Here is a 27,115-nt window from a genome sequence, read left to right as displayed (position 1 = left end):
TAAGATAAGGTGTGAGCAAAATGTTTTGAAATACAATCTGAAAGATTGATGCTAGAGATCCAAATTTATTGAGGTATTGACAGTGGTGATTAACACACATACACACACACCCAGACAGTGGCAGAAAATAATGGGAGCGGATACACTACTCCTGCACATCTGCCAACACCTCCCCTTATATAGTGAGAAAATAAAAAAGTACCATGGGCAGTGGCTAACAGAGGTGAAGGGGGTAGGGTCCTCTCAAATATGGCCAGAAGGAGCATCTTTTGATAAGATGGTGTTGGACCTCGTGGCGACATATTTAATGGCCAAGTATAAAGGCAAACAGCTCCAAAACAGAAGATACATATTGGATCTCTGGAGGATGTTCGAAGAGTCGCCTCCTACAAATAAGAGGGAAAAGGAGTCACAAGCTGTTGTGGCCACAAACCAGGAGGCAGGAGGGGAACGAAGAAGGGAGAAGAACCAAAAAAGCTGTACCCATTGCTGACTAAACCTGGCGAAGGATATTGTGACCCAATGTATTTACCCCGACCAAGTACACCAACTACGCCAGCAGTAGCACCCCCTCCCCTTATGACCCTAAGGGCCCATATGGTCCAACAAGGACATCCCCAGCCCACATAGGACGAATAACTCAGAATTTAGAAGATCAAATGGCCAATACCTAAGTAGAGTTGTCCCAATTAAGGTCACTGTATGAAAGTACACTACTGCTGCCAGGGGGAGGACAGACACAGCTGCCGCTGCCATCGAAAAACTCCTCCATTATAGCAGAGGATGAATGGAAGTTGGGGGACTTCCTCTTTTGCATTGATAGTGCCCCGGTTAAGATAATACGAGTAGAGTAGGAAGGTGAGCAGGTAAGTGCGGGGCAAGGCAGTGTGGCATCTGACAGGGAAGAGGAATGTTGTAGTGATATTGATGAGTACGAGGAAGGAGCGACAGGAGGGCATCTGCGAGTACAGTATCTGACACCACAGGCGAGAGGGGAAGAAGAAGGTTGGGAAGGAAGGCTCAGGAACAAGTTAGGGAGACTGGCACTGGCAAAGAAAAAATGGATGAAGGTAAGTAAGGGCAGGGGGAGAACAAATGTACAGATGCCCCATATCAATAAAGGGGCAGGAAGGCCTCACTATGTGCCTTGGGCGCTGATGTATAAAAAACAATTTGTTGAAAACGCTACCCCCACTGTCTGGGGGTGCGGGAAAATGGATATACGCTTTGAGAAAAACACAGCGGGGGTCCCATTAGCAATAGGGGATGTCAAGAGCTTGCTGGTATCTGAAGTAGGTGATCAAGCAGACAGGGTGTGGGTGAAAGCAGGGTTCCCGGGAGTAACAATGGATAGTGACCGGCATGATGGAGTGTCATTAATAATGTGGGATGCACTGCAGAGAACCTTCCCTGATACCCCCGATTTACACTCGGTGATGCAATGCACAATGGGGGACAAGGAAGATTCTGCGTAGTACATACTTCGGGTGCAGGATATGTGGAGGGCGGAGACGAGCACGGCCTGGGACCAGTCAACCTCCCTTTTTTACTTTATAATCAAGAGAGGCCTTCCAAAGGAGGTACAGAAGGCCCTTGATAAAATTGCTGTGATAGAAGCCAAAGGATGGGCAGAAATACAAAGTATTGTAGTACATCATGTAGGAGGATCAAAGAAAGGGAGAAAGAAATTGCACAGAGGAGATTGGCAGACAAAGCCAAACTCGTACAAAATAAACTGGTGAAGGTTGCGGCAGTAACAGCCACACTGCCCCCAGAAAGGCAGGGAAACAAGGAGGAGGGGCTGATAGCGCTGCAGGCTAAGATGGCAGCTACATGGGCAGTAAACGGTCAGGAACAATGGGCTCGAGAAGAGCAGTAAGGAGGGCCCCAGTGGAAAGGAAGGCCTGGAAGAGGAAGAGGTGGGTACCGGGGACAGAGAGGGGGGTACGGAGGACAAAGGCCCAGAGGAAGAGGACAAGGAGTATGTTGGTCATGTGGGAGGTGGGGCCATTTTGTGAGGGAATGTCATACCGGTCTCATGGCATATTACCAGAACCCACAAGGTTTAATAATGAACAGCAATTTGGCCATCCGCACCCAGGGAGTCCCTATGGGCTGCATATGGGAGGTTATGCACAAGAGGAACAGACTAACACCCGGTTCACACAAGGGCCCAGAGCACCTCCACAGGGAACGCAACAACGATTAACATGCCAAAGTCATATGGGGAACACACACAATAACCCTTTTGCCACCACTGCAAACAGGCACGAACGCCATTTCAGGTAACAGGTGTGGTTGGAGAAAACATATTTTGTTTTCCAGGGACGAACACCCACCCAGATTAGGACAGCCCACAGAGAGCACTTGCGTGTCCAGTCCTATCAACTACCCTACGTCCAGACAAGGAACTACTGGTGGGGCGGAGATAGGTGACAGACAGTTCATCTTCATGGTGGACTCGGGAGCGGAGAAATCGTGCCTAATAGAAGTCAGATTTCCACTGTCGAGCAAGAATTTGGAAAAGCAGGGATTTTCTGGGGTTGTGGTCATGGTTCCTTACACTAAAGATTTGGATGTAAAGATAGGGGGAAAAAAAGTGCGAGCACCCCCATTGTACCACGAAGACTTGCCAGTAAATATGCTAGGGAGGGATCTCCCCAGTAAGCTTAATATGACAATTTCCTTCACTGAAAGGGGTATAGTATGCTCCACCCCAGGAATATGCCCACTCTGGCAAATGCTGTTGATTAACACAATAGCAAATGAAGTAGCTGTCCGAGGGGTGCCCACTAATGCAGACATGCTTGTGCATGGGATACAGGTCCTAGCAAGAGTGGTGCCCGAAATAACACGAAAGGAATGGAGAGTACGCTCTGACTTTTATTTCGCCCTGTAGCTGCTGCTGAAATACTACCAGGTACCATCCTCTCATTAGATCTGCAAGGGGTACAAGTATCAGCTGGACCTATTGTGGCAATAGGACTGGACACACAGAGAAGTGTTTTTGAGTTTAAGTTCTTACCGTATTATGAGATGAGAAAGGAACAATACCCAACAGAGCATGCAATGCATTTTGCGAGTACTAGCAATACAAGGTAGTGAAGCCCACGATACAAGCCACCACAGCCTAACAGCCAATCAGGCACTTCATGGGCATTTCTCGCACGTGCCTATTTATGCTGTGGTGGTATGGCAGGGGGGGGGCTTCACTCTAAATGCTGAAATTACTGAAATATACAAGACAATGGGTGAATTAGTCACCTTAAAGCATTGAATACAGGTTCAAAGAAGTCCAGATGGTAATGTGAGGCAGTAACTTAGGAGAAAGCACACCACAGAAGGAATTTCACCAGCATGGAGAGTATATTAGCACAGGAACTGGACGATGGGGTCAGGCCAAACAGGCACTTCTGGGGCACTTCCCTATTTATGTTGTGTTGTGGTCGTTTCCCAGGGGGCAGCTCTTCACTCTAAATGCTGAAATTGCTCTGTGGGCAGCACAGTTTGGATGCAATGGTAAACTCCAGCAGGGGCCCCAGGCTCTCTCCCCTATAAGTCCCTTCTTTTACACGTATGCATTTCATCCAAAACACATGCCTACTTCAGCATTTCCACCTTCTAAAGTCACTTCCGTGGACACCTTGCTAGAAGAACTTAACCAGGCCAATAAAGATGCTTTGGTCAACCTCGAACAAAGCAAGAGGAGAAACAAGTACTATGCAGACAGGGGACGAAGAAAATGTCCTCACTGGGAATGAGGATCCATGTTATGGCTATCGACTAGATATCTACGTAGATGGGTTTCGACCGTCCAAACCATCTCCACAGTATATTGGGCCCTTCAAGGTTCTCTCAAAAGTCCATCCTATGGCATCTAGACTTCAACTGCCCAAAAGCCTTAGCAGATTACATCCTGTGTTTCATTACTCTTTACTAAAATCCTATCATCCAGATCAATACCAATGAAAGAATGGACTGAAACTGGATGTAAAACAACCGGATCCTGAAGAGTATGAAGTTTCCTGTCTCATAGGCTCCAGCTATTTCCGGGAAACGCTCCAGTATCTTGTCCATTGGAAAGGATACACATAGGCAGAAAGGACTGGGGAACCAGAGTGTAACATTCATGCCCCTTTTTTGATGCAACAGTACCATCACAGACATCCCTTGAAACCTGGTAAGCAAAGGCTAAGAAGGGGTCATCCTGTCATACCCCAGCGCTGGAGCATCTTGAGGCGATGGCGACTAGGGTAGCTGTTCCACGACGTTCCGCTAGGAAGCACTTCAGCAGTATAGTCGTTATTCCAACATAGTCGTCCACTGTTTATCATGGCTCCGGACCATCAGCGCCTCGCGTTGCAACCCTTCCTCTTTCCTCCGGGTAAGACGCTAGTTCTTGCTTTCCTCTTCGCTTTTTCTCCCGCTTTCGCTTGCCTTTCTCCTGGCTTTCATGCAGCCTGCTTTCCTCGCTTCTGGAAATTCTACTTACTCGCTACCTACTTCCAAATCACTCTGTGTCTACAGTCATACTACTTGGTAACACAAAGAAACTGCATCAAATACTTACGTTGACATCGGCAATCTTCATAGACGAAATGCATCTAAGTCTCTGGGTTTTTTTCTGCCTGAAGGCTGTTTCCATGTTTTGATTGTCCCTCAGGGTGTCACCGTCCTTGGTTTGTTTATTGAATCAAGCGGAGAGGCCTCCAACAGGGATAGACCTTAGCTCCACACCAGCAGACGGACTCTCAAGGAGAAAAAGAAGAAGACGACAGAAGCCTCATCGGATTCAGCAGGTGAGGACATTAAGGAGTCCAAGGTCAGACCTGAGACTTTGTGGGTACCACTACCTCACTTTGACCCTCTCCTTTCAACCAATTTACCTTCGCACCTGTATGTCTTCATACATTTCTTGTACCTTCATTTCTGAATATTGTGCTTCTCTCCCTTCGTTATTTCCATGTACTGCTGCTTCATCTTTATTCTTCCCCAGCGGATCATTCTCATCTGTACGACTCTTTGAAACCTCCATATATTATGAGGGTGGGTGCCCCTTTCCCTCCGACCCGCCAGGGATCAACTGGGGGTCAAACTCTGGTGCTCGCCAAGGAAGGCCTCTGCGACCATACCATTCAGCAGTGTGGTTATTGGCACGTTATGGTCTTTACTCATGTGTCTGCTGGGAGACTTCACCACTGTTGCCACAATCTTTCTCAAGGGCCCACCCCCAACTCCCCTCCTTCAGTTGGGTCAAGAATTCTGTCACCAGCATCTTCTGGCCTCTCGCCGATCTTGCCTTCACTTCCTTTACTTAATGCAGTGTGCCTTCCCCAGCCTCTGCCGTTTCACTCCTCGGCCTCCTCCACGGGTCCCACAGCCCTTCTGGTTTGATGGACGTGTAGCCCACTTGTCTTGCTTGTGCTCCTGAAGGATTGTTTTTCTTTCCCTTCACCATGTTCACGGGAGGAGACCCTTAACTGCTGATATTGGCGTCAGAGCCCTCCTGGAGAGGCATGCACTGCTCGGGCCTTTGGTTTCTGTCCTTCCGGGGCCGGTGGAGGGGAATTAGTCTCAAAGGCTTCACCTTCATATGCTGTGTTTTTCTCCTGCACTTCCACCCTCTGGCAGTGGTGGGGTCTTCACCACCATTACCCATTGTTCAGATTGCTGTCACGTAGGCAAGGTCATCTCCACTCCACGGTTCACCCCTCGACGTCTCCTCCTCCCTGTCACTCCTTTGTCTGAGGCCTAGTTCCTGGGCCCACACACACAGTCTCTCTGCACTACTTGTCAGCAGTATTTCGGACGATTCTCATCTCCCGTCCAGTTCTTCCATCTTCATGCACTCTCTTGAAACACTTGAGGGCTCCTTTTCAGGGACACAGTGGTCGCCTCTGAAATCCTTTCCTCTGAGGTGTGTGGAGCGCGGCTTTCAGGCAGCCATTTTGTCTGCACCGTCTGGGCGGTTTCTGTGACAAGTTCCAATAACTCTACTTGAACAAACCAGACTGTACCCAGACTGTATTTTTCTATATATTACCTCACTGGCATATCCCATAGCAAGGCAAATCCAAACATTTCCACACATGGTCATTGAATTGGAAAAATATTTTGAGTCGTAGCAGGAAAATGTTAATCGTTGTACTGCTTTGATTGACATGTCGAGAGCTTTGAAAAATCATGAGCTACTCTAGGCAGATAGTTCAAACAAATAGTGAAGAGTTGGCTGAACAAGAGCTTGGTAGCATGGAGTGGTAAGGAGACACGAATCTGGATGCTTGGTCTGGCTCTGGTTTGACAACCCAGTTACAGGTGACCCAGAGCTCAGTGTGGTGCTGCCCCTTTAAGGGCTTCGGCACGCGGCAGAGTGACGTTGCACTCCGCCGTGTGCCTTTAAATAAAGGGGGCATGCCCGCGTCGGCAGTGCGACCGGGTAGCCCGAGCCTACAACACATCTCTGTGTGAGTCTGTACCAGGGGCGGCTGGGAGCTCCTCTATGTTAAAGCAGCAAGATCAGACCCCCATCTCCTCGGAGGAGGACGTTCAAACTATAGGGTCAAGACCCTCTACCTCGGGAAATGCAGCAGCCCCCATTCCCAAGAAAAATCTGAAGAACACTCTACTGTTGAGGGAATGTTTACACCAGAGGATTTGATTCACCCCTGATCCACGAACTGGGAACCATCATTCAGGGCCACTGAGTATATCAACGTCGGCCCCTAGAAAAGGAAGTCAGGGCCAAACTTAAATCAGAATGTCCTCGTCCCAGAGATTCCAGGGAAGGTAGCTCTGACAGCAGAACTTGACACAAAAATGATTACCTTCCTAGGGAAGAACAGCAAGGACCCCAAGAAAGGCATTGATCGTGCCTGGAGATCCTGTCAAGATAAGGTCCTGGATATTACAGGTCCCCTGGCAAAAATAATGGATCTGGCTGAGGCGGCCATTGATACAGGCAAGCCAATTCATCCAAATATCCTATCAGGTTGGTCCCAGAGAGCTCTATGCTTGCTAGGGAATGCCAAATTTGCCATCTCAACGGAATGCAGAAAAGTCATTCTCTTAATAATATATCCCAAACTGGGAGAACTGGCAGACACTGAATCTGGAGCAGCAGCTCAGGGTCTGCTATTCGGAGATCCCTTCATAAAAGAGATGTCCAAATTCGTGGGCACCTTCACTGCCTAAGAGAAGCCGCAGGCGTCTATTAAAAGAGTGTTCGCCGTCAAGATTTTTCCCGGAGCTGGACAAGGTAGGGGTCGCTCCTCTGGCCGATATTCATTTAACATAATTCATTTAGCATCTTGAGGCGATGGCGACTAGGGTAGCTGTTCCACGAGGTTCCGCTAGGAAGCACTTCAGCAGTATAGTCGTTAGTCGTCCACTGTTTATCATGGCTCCGGACCATCAGCACCTCGCGTTGCAACCCTTCCTCTCTCCTCCGGGTAAGACGCTAGTTCTTGCTTTCCTCTTCGCTTTTTCTCCCGCTTTCGCTTGCCTTTCTCCTGGCTTTCATGCAGCCTGCTTTCCTCGCTTCTGGAAATTCTACTTACTCGCTACCTACTTCCAAATCACTCTGTGTCTACAGTCATACTACTTGGTAACACAAAGAAACTGCATCAAATACTTACGTTGACATCGGCAATCTTCATAGACGAAATGCATCTAAGTCTCTGGGTTTTTTTCTGCCTGAAGGCTGTTTCCATGTTTTGATTGTCCCTCAGGGTGTCACCGTCCTTGGTTTGTTTATTGAATCAAGCGCAGTGGCCTCCAACAGGGATAGACCTTAGCTCCACACCAGCAGACGGACTCTCAAGGAGAAAAAGAAGAAGACGACAGAAGCCTCATCGGATTCAGCAGGTGAGGACATTAAGGAGTCCAAGGTCAGACCTGAGACTTTGTGGGTACCACTACCTCACTTTGACCCTCTCCTTTCAACACTCAAGGGACCAACATAATTTCTGGCAAGACCGTTCACACACCGTCTTTCCATCAAGAGGATGAGGCAGAGGCCGTGGCTGGAAAAGAGCAAGATATCCAGCCCAACAACCAGCAGGCCAGTGTCACTATAGCAGCGCCAGTGCCGCATACACCCAAAGGAGGGAGGATAGCTCTCTTTGTGCAAGCCTGGCACTCCTTATCAGGAGATGCCTAGGTAAGGGACACAGCCCGAGGCTTGCATCTAGAGTTGTTTGCCCAACCCTTCCAAGCAAATTGCCCGGCACAGGTAGTAATGTCCAAGGCAGACGCAGCAGCGCTAGACAGCGAAGTACACAATCTTGACCAAAAGCAGGCAATACGCCCTTGTTTGAATCAGGGCAGGTTTTTCAGCCCTATATTTTTGGTTTGCAGGAAACAAAAGGTACGTCCAGTCATAAATCTCAGAGCTTTAAACGACTTCATAGTCTACCGCCATTTCAAGATGGAGGGCAGTCACTGGCTCGTTCGTCTGGACCTCAAGGACGCTTACCTGGCAGTGCCCATTCATCAGGTGCACATAAGCTACCTGAGGTTCTCCTGGAAGGATCAGGACTCGGAGTGTACGACCTTGCCCTTCAGGCTCTCTTCGGGCCCATGGGCTTTTACCAAACTCCTCAGGCCAGTCGTGGCTCATCTCAGAGAGAAAGGTGTCAGACTCATAATATATGGGAGTGCGCGCCTCACCCACCTTCATTTTTGTACTGAATACTATGGGAGTCCCGGGCTCCAGAGGCAGCGCCACGGGGTGACTGTGCCCCACTTTGGAGAATCATAAAGATGGTTCTCTCCCCTGCCCCAAATTTGGGAAGGACTTGTGCTTTGAAGGGGTGTCGGTTGCTGGTCACCTGAACAGAAAAAAACTTTTTCACTACAGCTACCAGAATGCTTTGAGTCTAATTAGACACACCTGCGTAACAGCCTCCCTGATGATTATTTGAGATAAGAAAGCGCTAGGAGGAGAACAACTACAGACCACAGAACTGCAGCCGAGGGATCTAACCCTGTTAATACTGAGTACCTGATTTGCAGCAGAAGGGATCTAACCCTGTGAATATTTATCCGTTTTGGGATGTGACCCAGCTACTTATTTTGTGCAACAGGTTTAATTGACCAGGACCGGGAGTGCGCGCCTCACCCACCTTCTTTTTTGTACTGAATGTCATAATATACTTGGACGACATCATTTTCATGGCTCAATCCCAAACTCTGGTAGACCAACAAGCCAGGCTTGCCATAGATCTATTACACAGCCTCGGGTTCCTCATACATTGGGAGAAATCGGTTCTCTGCCCTCCAGGAACCTAGAATTCCAAGGTTTCATCGTGGATACCAAGAGCTCGCAGCTCCCGCTCCTTACTCCCAGGATTCACTCCATGCGCCTGGAGATTCGCAGGCTTCTACTGAGGAATGTCATCTCCCTCTGGGAATTAGCGAGAGTAATAGGTCTATTATTCTATTCCATACAAGCAATATTTCCCGGCCCACTCTATTACCGGGAATTGCAGAGACTCAAACGCCAGCGTTTGAGGCACAGCCTTTCCTACTCTGATGCTCTCGCCTCAAGCAAGGACAGAACTCGTCTGGTGGCTCACACATATGGCAGCCTGGAACGGCAGAGCTATCTTCGGGTCCACCCCGGACATAGTGATAGAGTCGGACCTCAGCCGCTCAGGCTGGCGAGCAAGATGCAGCACCTGTCCGGCAAGCTCACTATGCTACTATGCTTGGTCTCCTGCAGAAGAGTCTCTGATGTCAGAGCTCTCAATTTAGGAGGCAGGACCTTTTCTCCTGATTGCATAGTCTTCCATATATCCAGAAGGACTAAATTCAAGAGCAATTTAATATCCTGCTTTTAGAGAACAGCCGGTCAAGTGCTTAAAAGTCTACGAGGCAAGCATTATCCCACCTGACTAGAGAAATAAGTGGTGCATAACACGCTAGCGTACAGTTGTTCGATATAATTTCCATTGGGTCAATTTGTTATACTACATGCTATGTACGTTTACCTAATAATGTACTGATCTTACTCCCACCCTTGTAAAGGCAATAGGGTTATCATATCCATCAAGTAACCCTCATTGTTTGTCTCTTCCTTCGATAGGGACTGCGGACAAGCCCGTCTGATCTCCTGATCTGCTCAGGTTTTCCTGCAGGACGTCCGCAACTTTACGACTGTAGCCATGCCTATTTCTTCTGAATTGCCAAAGTTTGCAGCCTCAGAAGAGGAAGTTACACACAGTTGGTTCCTATTTGGAGGGACAGTTGGATGCTTATTGGAGGACTGTTGTCACATGTACTGTGACCTGTTAGGGACTTGAGCTAGCTTCCTGGGAAATTGAGTTTTTTCTTAAAGTGACTTTTATCATGGATTCGAGGTTTCTCCTCACACGTTTAATGTTTGTTTATTAAATATTTTCTGCACCCTTGTTAATGTTTATGCTATACTATCAGTTAGGTGCAAAAATATCTTGCTGCTGAGCTTTTTCTTTTTAAAATTATTAAAAGAAAGAGAAGCATAATGCTCGCCTCTGTGTCTTTAATATAATTAAGACTTTCTTATAAGTTATTCTGGAAAATCTTTATTGTTTATCCTGGAGACCCATTGACCAAGGACTGGTCCCCAATCAGCCACAAAACCCACCCAACCATGAAACATTGTAGTCAGTGCCAATCCCGTCCCTCTGATTGTCATTTTCCGACTTCCCAGTCGAATGTGAGCAACAACTACAGTTCCCACGAACCCTCTTTCTCATTGCACAAACCTTACAAAAACCACCCTTCTGAGATCACCACAAAACCCTCTAGTAAGAGGGTTATAATCCCATACAACATCTCTTCCTCTCTATATCCCATAGGATACTCTAACACTCTAACCCTCCCCTGTTTCGACACAAACACTTTTCTGCACCACGGAAAACAACAGACTAATTCCAGAGCTGTTGACCTGACGTGTCCTAACCCAAGGGCCAGGCAGAGTTCGGTAGTAGACCAGAATCACACACACTTGATGGCCCTTTACCTTTCCCACAGGGAGAAAAGGTGGAGCATGAGAGCACAGGACGAGCAAGGCAGATTGCATTACGTGAGAGCTAACTCAGCACGGCAGTTCTAGAGGAGGAGAAAGATGGCATACAGAGAGGGTGACAAGGTGAGAAGCGACCTTGCCCTTTCTGACCAAGGACAGTGAAACCTCAGCAGAAGGAATCGTAAGACCACGGAAAATAGCCAGCGTGTGTTGCAGCAGATGTCAATGATACAGAAGACCCTCCTCCGCTGATTACCAAGCCGGAGAGAGACTCTTGTCTCTGTGGTACCAACCTTGACTCCAAAGAGAAAGAAAGCCAAGCGGTTCATCACAGCCAGTGAGTTGAGGAGAGAGTCGATAAGAAACCGAACTGTGTTGAACGAAAAGTAGCAAACTGCTAATTTGAACTGTGAAAGGCTTAAAGAGCTATTGATGGAAAAGGGGGAAAACCAGCAACAGAGTAGTCCGGCACCACGTGGGTGCTCACGCAGGAACCTCTGGGCAATTACACGATGGTAGTAAATACCATAAACAGAAGGCCTTGGGAAAAGGCGAAAGGGAGTAAAAGGGGTTATACAGGGGTCTTGTAAAATCCTCTGTACAGTCTGTACAGTCGAAAGTCTTTGGCTGAAAGATGATTGTGAAGTTAAGGGAAGTGAGCCCCGCATGACAAGAGATAAACGAGAAAGGTACGAATTACCAGATTGGCAAGTCACAAAATAGAGTATGTTGGCAAGAGTGAACCCGACCAAGGGATGTCCACAGTGAAACTGTTTAGTAAAAATTGGCAACAGTGAACCCAATGGCAGAGGGAGGCCGACATGAAGGGGCAAAGCCTGAAGAACTGTTTAAAAGGGCATTAAGACTTTTGAATGCAAGGAGTATTGTAAGACCAGGGGAAGTGGATTGTCCCCCTTGGCATTTTAATCTGAGTACGGCAGAGGGAGATCCCGAAAGAAAGGCCTGAGCCAGATCGAGGGAAGACTATGGGTCTGAGGATGACCGAGGGAGGTCCAGCGATGGAAAATCATCACACAAAGTCCATTTGGAAAGGAACTTTTTGTCTGTTTGTTTTGTTGAATACATCAGGCCCTCGAAGGCAAGAGACTTTTTTTATTGAAAAGACACTTAATCTTCGAAGAACCTGGTAACTGATACAGACCTATCGGCTCATGTTGGGAAAGCTCGATTGCGTGCTGTGCTCAGGAGATCCACTTTGTCCTGTGCTTAAAATGTGTGAGACCCCCTGGCAATCACATCCTGACTTATTATTTGTGAACACTTCTTTCTTTATTGAAAACCCTATCCCACACTCTTTCTGTAATTAGTTTTAAGGATTTGGCAATATGTTTTGTTTTAGTATAGGACTTTTACTTTGACAATACACCACAAGGACTAACTTATTTTTTATTTGATGGTCGGAGCTTGGTCCCGTCTTAGATGTAGGTTAGATATTTTTCCACCCTGCATTTACAGTTTAATAAACATCCTTGAACTGTGATCACTTGTGTCTGTCTTTACTGTTGCCACCATGAGTTCATTACAATACTTTATATGACAATCAGGTAACCTATACAAATGGCAGAATGTAAATAGGAACCCTTCCAAATGCTTTAAAAAAAAGTTAGATTATCATATGCAGTAACAAACACTTTGCAAAAAAACTACAAACAAAAACAACACAGTGGTTCAGTAAGGCAACCCCCCTCCCCCAGATGTCCCCTAAGGATATTCGTTCTTAGTCTTTAATGCAATTTCAATCCATTCCCAGTTCTACACATCAATTGGTCAATACATAGGGACGTATCACTCACAACTGCATATACTCAGCCTCTACCTCCTGCCACTGTTCCACTTTAGGTGTTTGCAGTAGCCGTACATCATGGATACCCTCCTTTTAGCCAAGAGCAGGAGCAACCCCACCAGTTTTCTCATCCAGTTCGGGATCTGTTTAGTATAACCCAATAGGGCAGTAACTGGCATCGGTTCCACCGTCTCCCCAACAATCTTGCTTAGTGTCTCGAGAACCTGTTCCCAAAACCGCAGTATTAACAGACATCCCCATTCTACATGCATAAAGTCTGCCAGTGCAGCGTTGCCTCTAATACACACATCCGATGTTTCTGGGAAGATTCTGTGTAACATAACAGTGGTGCAGTAAAATTGATGCAGGAATTGAAAATGAATCATTTAAATTGGCTATTGAGAGCTACTTTCCTGTTTCCCCACAGCAGCAAGCCCATGCCTTGCCGGAAACAGTGCACTTCCCAGTGATTGTTCCCGTTTCAGTCCGGAGGAGTCCCCCCATCCTGCTCTATTGTCCAGTATCATACTATAAAGGATGGATACCACTTTCCAGCATCAACCCTTCTCAACATTCTTTCCATTATAGGGGACACTTCCGGCTCCTGGGGAAAGGTGGGGAAAAGTTTTTTCAGAGATTATTTCAATCAAAAGTACAAGAACAAATCTAAAGACATGAGAACGCTTTTACTCCTCATCTTTTCTACAGTCAGAAATTGCCCTTCCAGGGAAAGGTCCCAGAAACAGGATCTATTCAAATGTTTCATACACCTTATGAAGCCCAGCTCATTACACCCCTGTATTCCTGGGACAGGTATGACCGAAAGATCTGGAGAATAAATAACCTCCCCTTTCGCTTTAGGCTCAATACGAACCCATGTCCAACAGGTCTGTTCCATCATATTTTCCACCTTAGAAGTTCTATCAGGGGCCATTAATATGACCGCTCTCAGGAGAAATGGGGCTGCACTTCTGCGAGTCTAAACCAGTATATGAGGAATCCCGCTTGAGCGGCCTCATAGTATACTTCAAAGTCGGGTAGGGCCAGTCCTCCCTTATCCAATGTCGCCAGCAGTTTCTCCCAGGACACAATCATCTGTTTGCCTGGTAACACCAAAGGCACATTGAGAAACACAAGGAACTTGTGGTAATAGCACCATTTTGACCATTGATATCCTTCCATAAAGGGTGAGGGGCAGCTCCATCCAGCGCCACCTGGTCTAGGTAACCATGTATGTCACGTTGCGAGACCCGAACATTGAAGAATATAATTGAGTGTAGAACGTGCAGAACTCACAAACAATATCTTCATCTCCAAACTTAACCTCCCCTTGCTTATTCTGGATCGATAGAATATGTCCTTGCTGCGTATCATACCTTGCAACTCTCAAAAGTAACCTACCTGGGCGCTGTCCCTCCCCATACCGCCGAACAGCTGCTTTCCCCAGTAGAAACCTCACTTCTCTCTGTACCAGATCTCTAAACAAGTCCAGCTGCTCCTTAATCTCAGCCTATCTTGCAGGCGTAGGAGCGGAAACGTCTGCTTTCAATTGTCCTTTCCAGGCTCCAGCAGCTGCCAAGTCTTTCCAAATCTGCTTCAATATCCCCGACTCCCTTGTGATGCACTCCCCTCTTCTAACACATTTAAGACTCTCCCACAGCGTAGCGCATGATACCACCGAACCCACATTCTGCTCAAATGGTCAATAGCTCTCTGAATTCCTTCTCGAAATATCCCATCTGCCAAACCTTCACTATCAAACACCCAAAGTGACTTCCCTCCCACTCATCCCGGCACCGTCAGGGCCAGTACCACTGGTGCATGGTCCGACAGTTTGCGAGCCAGGACTGTAACCTCAGACACCCAGTCCAACGCCGCGTCAGAAAACAAAGAGTAGTCCAACCGGGAAGACGAACCATGGACTGAGGAGTGAAATGTATACCCCGCCTCCTCCAAATGTCTAGTACTCCAGACATCATTCAGCTCCCATGCCCAACACATATTCTGCATTTTACTAATCATCTTCAAAAGTGGTCTGTGGACCTCCCCCCATTTTTGTGGAGGTCAGGTTCCAGCACTGTGTTTAAGTCACCAGCCCATATGATTGTCCCAGTGGAGGTCCCCTCTAATTGGCGGGATATCCACCCCAGGGTCTCCACTGAATCCTGACTGGGACAATAATAAGTAATTAAGCTAATTGCCTGCCCATGTATTGTGCCAAATACCAGCAAGACACGCCCCTCCTGATCCCTAATCAATGAGGTCAAGTGAAACCCAACACAGTTCCGCAAAAGGATACACACCCCTCTAGAATAAGAGGAGTAGGAGGAGAAGTAACGATGACAACCCCAATTCCACCCAAATTATGTTTCTCCCGATGGGATCAAATGGGTCTCCTGGAGAAGCGCTATGTCAACCTGGTGGCACTGCATATACAGTAATACCTTGAGACACTTAGATGGACAGTTCAGACCCCTAAAATTCCATGTCCTGCTTTTAAGTGCCTTAGCCATTCTTCCAAAACAGTATCGCAAAATTCCCGAGGTTCTCTAGTATCGTGGTCAGTGACACTGCGCCACTCCATCAACCAGTAAAGAGCAATCCAGGAGTGACAGAGAATAGACCCCGGAACCACTATCTCCCTTAAACCTTAAACCAACTCCCAACCATCCCTTCACCCCCACCAGCAACCCCAACATGCCAGTTTCCCCCACCACACCCCATCAACAAACACATTCTCCTGCATGAGGACACACAAGAACCCAATCACGCAGGCAACCCCTACAAACAATTATAGCTTCCTCTGCCACTTCCATGGAGGGTCACTTCCGCAATCTTCGTCCATTACCAACCCATGCTTCTACTTAATGGGGAATTCCCTCCTTGTTCATTGTTCCCCCAGCCGCGTGGCCCTCTCTGCAGCGTTTCCAGAAACACATTAGCTTCTTCTGGGTTTTGAAAGAATAGTACCTGCCCATCATGTTGCCCCCTAAATTTGGCAGGGAATAGCATGGCATATGTTATGCCTCTCTCCCTAAATCTTTTCTTAACGCCGATGAAAGTCTTCCTAGAAGTTTGTACTTTATCCGAAAAATCAGTTGGAAAACGGATAGATGCACCATGATATGTCAGTGACCCTTTTCTCTGGCTTTCCTCAGAGCTAGATCCCTATCCAGGTAATTCAACATCCAAGCTATTATTGGTCTAGCCGGTGCCCCCGGGACTGGCTTCTTTCCACTGGGGATTCGATGAGCTCTCTCCACAATGAACACTGTCGAGAAATATTCATCCCCAAGGACCTCTCGCAGGAGATCTTCAACCATTGACTCCATATTATGTTGATCAGCCGCTTTGGGTACCCTGATAATTCTGAGATTATTCTGGCGTGACTCAAGATCATATTGCTTGTGAGCCAGTTCCTTAAGTGCCCTACGACCTAGGACCAGTTCCCTCTGAGCGGAAGTGGATTCATGTGAACACTCAACCCTCAACCTCATTGAGTCGTTCTCTGTGCTTGTGCAGGCGCACCTGCATGTGGTCCACTTTGCATGTTAGGGTGTCAATTTTCCCATCCAAGGACTGTATGCTTGCTTGCACCTGACCAAGCAAAACCTTAATGTCGCAGAGCGCTCCACCAGGGTCCATCGCAGAGAGCTTGGAGGTGCTTCCCGGAGGGTCCTCCACCGGTACGCGTTGCCTGGCAGGAGTTGAGGTCTCAAATTGCAATTTTGATCGTTGCTTGACGGACCTTTGTGACTTTGACATGGCTCCGCCTCTCACCAATCACATACTCGTGTAAAGCCGCACAGAGTGAAGAGATAGTAAGCGCAATCTCCTTCACTATACCTCAGATATTCCAGACCTGCATCCCCTTTCACCCTTCACAACTTCTGAGGGGCTGGGGAAAATGCTGTATCATGCTGCTGTTATAAGAATCCCTTCAGTAAAGGCCCCCGGTGAATAAATGGGTTGCATCCACCTTACTGGCCACTCCCCTGTAATGTGCAAGAACTGAGTTAGGGCCCAGGAACCCCCAGTCTGGTCCTTTGAGAGTCCTGAATTTCCAGCCAATAGGTCCCTCCGAAGTTTGCACCCCCATCTGGGCCGACGTCACAAGTCACGCCGACCTGGGAACCCAGTACCGGATAAACAAGTAAATCCTCCAGGTGCAGTTGGATATTAGGCAGATATTCTTCTTGAACTGCAGTAATTTCACAGTTATTATTTTATTCATTTAACGTGATTATATGGTTTCACAGTTACTCCTGCCGAGAATGCCACTCGCATGTGGAGCACCCGCCTCGCCCGCACTCCCACCTAAGTGTCAGTGCACCTGTACTTGTAGGAACCATGGCAGGGGTCCAGTATCTAGTTAATACTGCAGCAGCGTGTCTGCGTCCTCACAAGCAAAGGTCCCAGTGAGGCAAGCCCTACCCCAGAGTTCTCCAAGTGTCACCAAGCCAGCACACAAAAAGGGGTCCCTCCTTCCAATAAAAGCCACCACTCGGGTACAGCAGCTGCAGTAATGATCCCACTGAGTCAAATCACCTCCTCATGATACTTTCTAGCAGACTAGCACAGTCACCTCTCCGCTCCTTACGTGCTATATAACCAGTTGACAACCCATGCATCAATGTGTCAGGTTTGCCATCTCACTGCAGTGGAACCAGATGGGTACGACCCCCAACACTCTCTCCCACCACTGTCCCGTGACCGGTTTGTCATGCAGTTACACAGTGGCCTATTGGACAAAGCACACAGCGGTCGTCTGACCCAGGCCCCGGGCCGCATGAAATGCGGGACGATAGAGGGTCTGGGAGTTTAGGCGCGGGGTGGGGGAAAACGGCGCAAAAGCGTAGGGAGGGGCGTCCGAATGGCGCCACAAGAAACAAAAGCCCAGGAAGGGCAGGAAACAGCACCTGGGAAGGTGCGAAATGTAACAGCAAGGGGTCAGAGGGGTAACCCGGCCGCCCCCAGGAAGGAACAAAAGGCCGGGGGGTATAAGTAAGCCTGGAAAAGGAGAGGTGGCACAAACCAGGTAAGAGCTCACCACTCTCGGGTAGGCTCTTAGTAGCTGGAGAAGGGGAAGGAAAAGCATTTGCCACCCAATCCACCCTACAAGAATAACGGAAGAAGAGGGGTGCAGACAGGAGCCAGTACGCCGAGTACTCTCTCGGTACATGGTCCAAAAAAGAAGGAGCGGGCAGAAGTAAGAACGCTGAGTACTCTTTCGGTACACGGTCCAAGAAAAGAAGGAGTAAGCAGAAGAAGGAACGCCGAGTACTCTTTCGGTACACGGTCCAAGACACGTCGTAGGCGGCATGTGCCCAGGAACAAAGGCTCAGGGATAACAAGGACTCAGGAGGAGTCTTGGGCAACTTCGGAACTGGACACAATGTGCCCAAAAGCATATGGCAGTGTAAATATTTTGTTGTGTTGTATTTTCTGTAAGAAAATAAAATGCCTACGGCCTACAACTTTTCCATACACATAAGTTGTCTGAAATTTATTACTTAGGTAGGGATCGGGTAAGAGAAGCAAAGTGAACCCACACCACTCAGCCTAAACGTCTGCTCTTCGGCACACTCCAGCAGCAAAGCTGCTCTCCTCACGTCTCTGGGAGCGGTGACCCCAGCTCCCACACCGCCTCTGTAGACTTGGCCCCATCGCCGAGCGTCTCGGATCGCCTCCTCACTGCGTTGTTAGTGGTATCGCCCCCACTAACACCGCCAAAGGCTCACGGGGACATCAAAACTTCACAGGATGCCCTTTCCCTTTCATTCAACTGACAAAGCACAGGTTGTAGTAGCAGCAAGTCAGGATCTCTCAGGATACTGTCCGGATAGTCTGGGATACTCTTGAGCTCACAGGCCTTAGGCCATTTTGACCGGGCTCTCTAGTGCCCCCCTGTAAATAGGAACCCTTTCAAGGCATCATCACAAACTATTTTTTACACAATATGTTAAATTCACACTTTTTAATCAAACACGGAACCCACATATGGTAATAGGAAAAAGCTACTCACTTTAGTGACTTCTGTACTCAAAGTCCGGAGTCCCCTTTCCTCCATACTTATGGGTGTCTGTCCTATGGGACAGAACAGGTACACTTTTGGCATAGCACAAAATAAATTTCCCTTTAAAAATGGTTTGTGTTGCCCGGGAGGCATAGAGACGAGGACGTGGGTGTGGCCAGCCCAGCCGAGTCCACACATCGGCAACACCTGTCAGTCCTTTGATCCAAAAGACGGGAAACCTGACTCATTTTTAATGGGGGGATAGCATGCGGGAAGTATGGAGGAAAGTGGACAATGGACTAAGAGTACAGAAGTCACTATGGTGAGTCACTTGTTCTTACTCTTACGTCCCGTCCCCTTCGCCCCATATTTAGGGGGAATTACAAAGCATTAATCTGTCTGGGTGACTGGAAAATGATTTCAAGCGAAAATGTTCTGCAGAACTGCCTGACCAAATGTAGCATCCAATCTGGCTGCAATATCCATACAGTAATGTTTGCAAAATGCAGAAGGGGAAGACCATGGTTCTGCTTTACTAATGACCTCCCATGGAATGTTTTTTTGGAATGCCGCTGTTGTTGCCTTAGCTTGAACTGCGTGAGCATGTAACCCCTTAGGTACTGTTCATTTGTGAAGTTTGTATGCCTCTTCAATACAAGAGATGATCCATAGAGCTATGGTAGCTTTGGAAGCTTGAAAGCTAGCCTGTTGACCTCAAAAGGATATGAACAAACTGTTTGATTTCCTGTAATCCTTGGAGTGGTCTATATAGAATTTAAGTGCCCTCAGAACGTGAAGAGAATGAAGGACTCTCTCCCCCTCAGTCTGAGGGGGGCATGGGTAGAACTACCTCTTGCTTCAAGTTAAGAGCAGTCACCACCTTGGGTAAGAATTTAGGATGTGTTCTAAGGCTCTGATGAAGACAGTGGGCCTCATTACGATGTTGCCTGTCCGGAAACAAGGGTGCCGGTAAGCTCACCGGCACCCTTGTTTCCGGACTGGCAAACTACAAGTCTGCCTTCCGGAGCTGCTGTGCCCGACAGGCCTGACTCTGCCGGGCGCAGCGGCCACGGTAGTCAGACTTGTCATGGGAGCACCAGCACTGTTGTTAATGGTGCCGGTGCTCCCGTGTCCCCACTCCCATAGGAGTCAATGGGAGTGGGGATTAACAAATGTACTGGTGCCTGACTTCCTGGCTGCCGGACTTGTAATAGCCCGGTGGCACCAGGAAGTCAGGCGCCGGTAAATTATTACCCGTCTGGTGCAACCTGCTGGTAGCACCGGTAGGGTTACTGCCAGACCCGTAATGAGGCCCAGTGTCTGAATTTCCCCAATTCTTCTAGCTGAAGTTATGGCTACCAAAACAACTGTTTTTCATGACACCAGTTTTATATCAGCTGTTGACATGAGTTTGAATGGCTTATGGGATATTTCTTAGACTCTCAATACAAACAAAGATAGTACTCACAGAACTGGTCCCTTTTTCCCTTGGCTTCTGAGTTCGTTTCTGTAGTATCGAATTTGTGGTATGCCTCCCAGAAGGCGCTGAAGAGACCAGGAAAATTGGCTCTAAGCACCTTGTGGGCGACACCCTCAGGAAACCCTCCGGGGAATAAAACCCGATGTGCTTGGATTCCAAAATACGTGCAAGTCTGGTGATGTTTTTAGTACAGAGTCCTTTGTACTGTTGGCCGAATTGTCCAGCTGAAGTAGAAAGGAAACCCTGCTCCGTGTAGCCGAGTCTCGTGAAGGAAGGTCCGGAACAGGACAATCTTCTTGAGTCTTCTTGATGGAATCCTGGGGCAAGGAAAAGTAAACAGGACGCTCAACGGGGCAGGAAGGCGCCCGGAACAAGGTGTAAAGGAGCAAGGAGGCACAGCGATGCTGAAGCACAAATAGGAAGGAGAGGGGAGGATACGGCAAGGAAGTACAGCCGCGGGAAGGGAAAGGAAAAGGTGGAAATAACGAAGAGAGTAGGGAAAAGGAAGAACGTAGTCAGAAAGGCGGAAAGGATTGAAAAGGCAGGAGCGTGAGCTGCTATGAAGCTGCACAGGATGTGGAGCGAGTAGCGACATACCTACCTGGGTCTCAACGAGACTGATATAGCGTTTGGCTTGAGGAGGTCGCCATTTTGGAATAAGCTAGACCTGCCAGGAGCATTACGAAAAACGGAACCAAATAGCCGCCATCTTGGTTTCTGTTGAAGGTAGCGAGGATGGTGTAATTTCCATAATTTCCAGTATGAACGCTGGGATTTCCTAACAGTATGCCCCCCCCCCGCGGGGCCGATGGTCCGGGTTTCCAAGGATGAGTGCGATGGAATCTCCGGACCAATGCAGGAGCATGTACCTGAGAGGCCGGCTCCCAAGACCGATCAGCAGGTCCATAGCCCATCCAATCGATAAGGTACTGTAGTGTTCCTCGGTGATACCTGGAGTCACAGATGGCCGCGACTTCAAATTCAGGTCCAGCAGGAGAGAGTATTGGTGGAGGAGGGGCATTTTGTTTTCTGTGGAATCTGTCTGGAATGTGGCTCTTGAGTTGAGACACATGAAAAACGTTATGAATTCTGTTCCAGGTTTGGGGCAGTTGGATGCGATATGCCACCTTACCAATGTTATTGAGAACGGTAAATGGGCCAAAGTAGCGAGGGGAAAGTTTTGTAGGTATCAAATGTTTGGGAAGAAATTTTGAGGCTAACCAAACCAGGTCGCCTGCTTGATAACTGGATTCCTGCGATCGTTTCTTGTCTGCTTGCTGTTTGGCTTTAGCTCTGGCCTCCGAAAGAGACGAAAGGGCTGTTGAGTGTGCAGTTTGGATGTCAGCAACCAGGGCATCGACAGAAGGGATCTTGGTAGATGATGGCACTGTGGTCGGGAAAACAGAGGGATGAAATCCGTAGCAGCAGAAGAAAGGGGACATTTGTATGGCGGAATGATGGGCGTTGTTATACGCAAATTCCGCGTAAGGCAGTAGGGTACTCCAGTTATCTTGTGAGGCTGATATGAACCATCCTAGATAAGGTATAGTGGACTGATGGAAAGAACATTTCTCGAGCTTGGTATACAAGTGATTATTTTGTAATCTTCTGAGGACTTCCGACATGTGTTGCACGTGTTCTATTTGGGTTTTTGAAAAAATAAGAATGTCATCCAAATAAACAATAAGGGAGTGTAGGAGCAAATCAGGGAAGAGGTGATCAACAAATCTTTGAAAAACCGAAGGGGCATTGGCTAACCCGAAAGGCATCACCCTATATTCATAATGTCCGAAGGGTGAGCGGAATGCAGTCTTCCACTCATCACCTTGTTTTATTCTGATAAGGTGGTATGCTCCTCACAAGTCCAACTTAGTGAATATGGATGCTCCTCTGACTGCTTCCAGAATGTCTTGTACAAGCGGTAAAGGGTATTTATCCTTACGAGTTACTTGATTTAACTCCCTGTAATCTATACAAGGTCGTAACTCCTTACAATCTTTTTTGGGAATAAAAAATAAAGATGCGCCAGCAGGACTTTTGGACTCCGTAATCAGACCATGACGTAGATTGGTTTGTAGATACTGCTTCAAGGCCTCTTTCTCTGGTCCTGAAAGCGTATACATTCTTCCAAAAGGTGCCTGTGTGTCAGGTAGGAGATCTATTGCACAGTCATCACTGCGGTGTGGTGGGAGTTCTTTGAATTCTTCGTTAGAGAAGACTTTCTGATATTTCTGACAACATTCTGGTAAAAGATTGAGATTGGAAACAGATTGTGGTTCGCATTTTTCCTGATGGGGGGTGGTGAATAAGTTGATGGCACCCTTGGATAAATAGTTTGACAGGCAGCCTTCGGAACCCAGAAATAATGTGCCTGCTGCCCAGTTAACATAGGGGTTGTGTTTGACCAACCAGGGTAATCCTAGAATCACCGGGTAGTGGGCGGCCTTTATCAAATCGAACACGATTTGTTCTTGGTGAGATGCGATTCCCATAGTTAATTCCATAGTGTTTTGCCGTATGAGTCCCGAGCTTAGGGGGATCCCATCTACTCCTACTGGGATCGCAACGGATTTGGTCACTCTTTTGATTTGGTTTCGACTGGCCCATTCTGAATCCATGAACAGTCCTGCGGCTCCGCAATCAATCAGGGCAGGGATTTCGCTTAAAGTGATTTCCTGACACTGTAAAGTGATGGGCAACACCACCATTCTCTGGGAGGTAGGAAGGCAGTCCAGGGAACTTTTGCAATACCCGTTCATGGTTCCCTTCATGGACGGGTGGCGGCATTTCCCGAACGTCGGGGAGGTGTCAAGGTGCAATCGGTCAGTATGTGCTTATCAGAACCGCAATACATACATAAGCCTAAAGTCTTCCTTCTGAGTCTATCTTCAGGAGTTAGAGGTCCACGGGCAGTACCTAATTGCATGGGTTCGCTTTGTTCACGTCGGGTGAGGTTCTTTGTAGAATCATTATGTGGAGTGAAGGCTGGGGGCTTATTTCGATTCTTGCGGCGTTCCCAGTTTCTTTCCTGGATGCGATAATCATCAGGGAAATCATTTCTGCCAGATTTTGGGGTCGAGCCACTCGAGATATCTCATCCTTCAATTCTTCGCATACATTTCTTCTGAAGACTGTGATGAGAGCATCATCGGACCAGGCAGTTACTGTAGCAAGTTGCTTGAATTGTGTAATGAAGGAGAGTAAATCAGTGTTACCTTGTTTTAAGTCCAGGATTTGTTCTTGAGCCGTAACCACCATTTCTTTCCGGCCAAACATGGCCTGAACGCTGTTGACGAATCCTGCTGCAGAATCCATCAACTGATTATTGGTGGTAACAAGGGGAGTAGCCCAAGCCAACGTGTTACCTGACATGTTTGAAACCATGTAGCTAACCTTGGCTCTATCAGTGGGAAAGTAGGTGGGTTTCAAAGTAAACTGTACCGTACATGAATCCAAATATTCATTAACTCTTTTTGGATTGCCATCAAATTTGCCCATCGGCAAGGGCCCAGGGGGAAGTTCATTCCGTGAGATAACCATTTGGCGTAAGACATTATTTTCATTTCTCAGTGTCTGTACTTCGGTATTGAGAGACTGGACCGCGGTTATCAGTTGCTGGACTTGTCGATCCATGGCGTCGCTATCTCTAAGACTCTCAATACAAACAAAGATAGTACTCACAGAACTGGTCCCTTTTTCCCTTGGCTTCTGAGTTCGTTTCTGTAGTATCAAAGTTGTGGTATGCCTCCCAGAAGGCGCTGAAGAGACCAGGAAAATGGGCTCTAAGCGCCTTGTGGGCGACACCCTCGGGAAACCCTCCGGGGAATAAAACCCGATGTGCTTGGATTCCAAAATACGTGCAGGTCTGGTGATGTTCTTAGTACAGAGTTCTTTGTACTGTTGGCCAAATTGTCCAGCTGAAGTAGAAAGGAAACCCAGCTCCGTGTAGCCGAGTCTCGTGAAGGAAGGTCCGGAACAGGACAATCTTCTTGAGTCTTCTTGATGGAATCCGGGGACAAGGAAAAGTAAACAGGACGCTCAACGGGGCAGGACGGCGCCCGGAGCAAGGTGTAAAGGAGCAAGGAGGCACAGCGATGCTGAAGAGAGTAGGGAAAAGGAAGACCGTAGTCAGAAAGGCGGAAAGGATTGAAAAGGCAGGAGCGTGAGCTGCTATGAAGCTGCACAGGATGTGGAGCGAGTAGCGACGCACCTACCTGGGTCTCAACGAGACTGATATAGCGTTTGGCTTGAGGAGGTCGCCATTTTGGAATAAGCTAGACCTGCCCGGAGCATTAGGAAAAACGGAACCAAATAGCCGCCATCTTGGTTTCTGTTGAAGGTAGCGAGGTGGTGTAATTTCCATATTTTCCAGTATGGACGCTGGGATTTCCTAACAATATTGCTGTCAAAACTAAATTAAGATCTGAGACTGGGTGGGGCTTGAACACTGGTGGGTAAAGCCTAAGTAGACCATCAAAGTGTCTTTTGATAATAGGATTAGATGTAGATATTGTAAGGTCTGGAGAACTAGTATAAGCTCCAATAGCCAATCAATATGTACAACAATATGTGACACAAAAAAACCATATCTCAACCTCCAAGTGATGGAGGTGCCAAAGTCGTGCTTGTCGCACCAAACCTGAGTGCCTAAGGTATACCCACACCTTGAGATATCGTATTTTGTGTCGCAGGGAGGCAGCCCTAATACCCAGCGGCTCAGCCCCGCATTTGAATTACATATTTTTTCGGGACAGTCACCCCGCTGACTCTGTTTTCCAAACACCATGGCTGAATACTTACCTAATAAGATGAAGACACCACAAACCTCTTTGCACCAAGAGGTATTACGGCACATGAATTTCAAACAACAAGGTTTAATCGAGAAGATTTGAGACAAAAGTTTATGAAGTTGTAAAGAATCTCTAAGAAGGAAGATATTGGGAGATGGTATCCCTCAAGAACTATATGTAGAATGACAAAATCCTGAGGGATCTGAGAATTTTGATATTCCCAGACTTCTCGAATGAACAAGATGCAGATTTGGCTGACAAGTGGGAGGACAATTTGAATAATAGTTCTAAAATGATGCTCAAACTTATAGTAGAACATATGACTAGGGAACAGAAGAGAGCGACTGAACATATAGAACTTGTGAAACAGGAAATTGCAGAAATGAAGGCGCTGGAGACAATTAAGGATCAAAACTACCAGAAAATGTATGTTATTTTGAAGGAATGCCAAGATGAGGTGAAACTGCGCAAAATGAGGAAATCCTTCTGAGACGATTGTGTATACACATTTCAAGATAAGTGTTATCAACAATCCTGTTCACTATCAAGAGGTAGTATCACTAACACATCACCATGGAGCTCTGATATAGAATCAGATCCAGATGGAGTTAGCATTTCCAATTTGGATAATCTACTTACTAATTCTTCAATCGGCAAAGGTTTTATAAACCAAATTAAACGTTATAAAAGGAGAAACAGGAACACTATTACCAAGCAAGTCTGTTTTCAACTGTTGACTAGTATAAGAACTCCTACTCAAGTATTAAGAGGAGAGGAAGTGGGGGCAGGCAGTACAGCAGACCCAGATGTTCAAAATGATCCAAACAGGTGGATCACAAGAGCCAGCAATAAGCTTGTCAACAAAAGGAACAGATGAACAATCTTGTGATTAATCTATCATCAAGAAATGTAACATTGGAGGATGTATCTTTACTTAACAAAGGCTTGAGTTTTGCACCATCTTCTTACTATAATCCAATTGATTTACCTAACAGATCGAACTAGGGAATTGAAATTGAAGACATTATTTGCAACTCAAACAATTCAAACTTGGGAACCAAGCTATATGCCAACACCGAGTCACTTTACGATTTGTGATATTGAAAGCACATTTCTTCTAAGGTCCTTAGAAGAAAGCAATGAATTTGATATAAAACACATCTTTCAGGAATTACATATAAGACCAGGGAATCTCGACATAGACAAACTTAGACCTAAATTAAGGTTTATTCCTCCAATGCCAACGGACAATGTAATCGTTACTTTTCAAAGAGCAGTAGCTCAAGATATTAACAGATTAAATGAAACGCAAAAGCAAAGGAAAGCCAAACATAATGAGAACTTATCTGATCAGGAAGTCAAGGCTCTTGAGACTCTAGCTAAAGACAAATCAATAATAATTAAAGAAGCTGATAAGGGGGGAATAGTGTGATTATGAACAGATGTGATTATATGTAAATTGCACAATCACATCTCAATACCCCAGATTGCTATATGATCCTGAAATCAGATCCCAGAAAGCAAGTAATAGAAGAACTAAGCAAGCTGATTCTGAAATGACATAGACAATGGCTTATAACAGACCTGGAAAGGACATTTCTAACTATAAAAGAACGGATTCTACCTACTATGTATTTTTTACCCAAAATGGCAAGACCTATACTAAGTGGTATAGGATGGGCGACAGAGCCACTTTCACAATATCTGGGCAACATTTTACACCCTTTGGTGTGCAAATTATCTGCTTACTTGAAAGATACTATGAGTGTTCTTAATAAGATCAAAGACATAATATGGGAACCACATTACCTTTTTGGTCACACTTGATGTCTGGGCACTTTACACGTCTATCAAATATAGCTTGGCTATCAAAACAATAGAATATACTTTCAGAGAATGTTCAGCATCATATTATCATCATGTAGAAATGCTAAAAAGAAATGTTGCAGGTCACTTTGGATCATAGTAAATATTTCTTTAATGACATCAATTATCAGCAAACCAAAGGAGTGGCCAT

The sequence above is a fragment of the Ambystoma mexicanum genome, chromosome 8, assembly GCF_040938575.1.
Source record: "Ambystoma mexicanum isolate Mex_15411 chromosome 8, UKY_AmexF1_1, whole genome shotgun sequence".
NCBI lineage: Eukaryota > Metazoa > Chordata > Amphibia > Caudata > Ambystomatidae > Ambystoma > Ambystoma mexicanum.
This window is presented reverse-complemented; position numbering follows the sequence as displayed.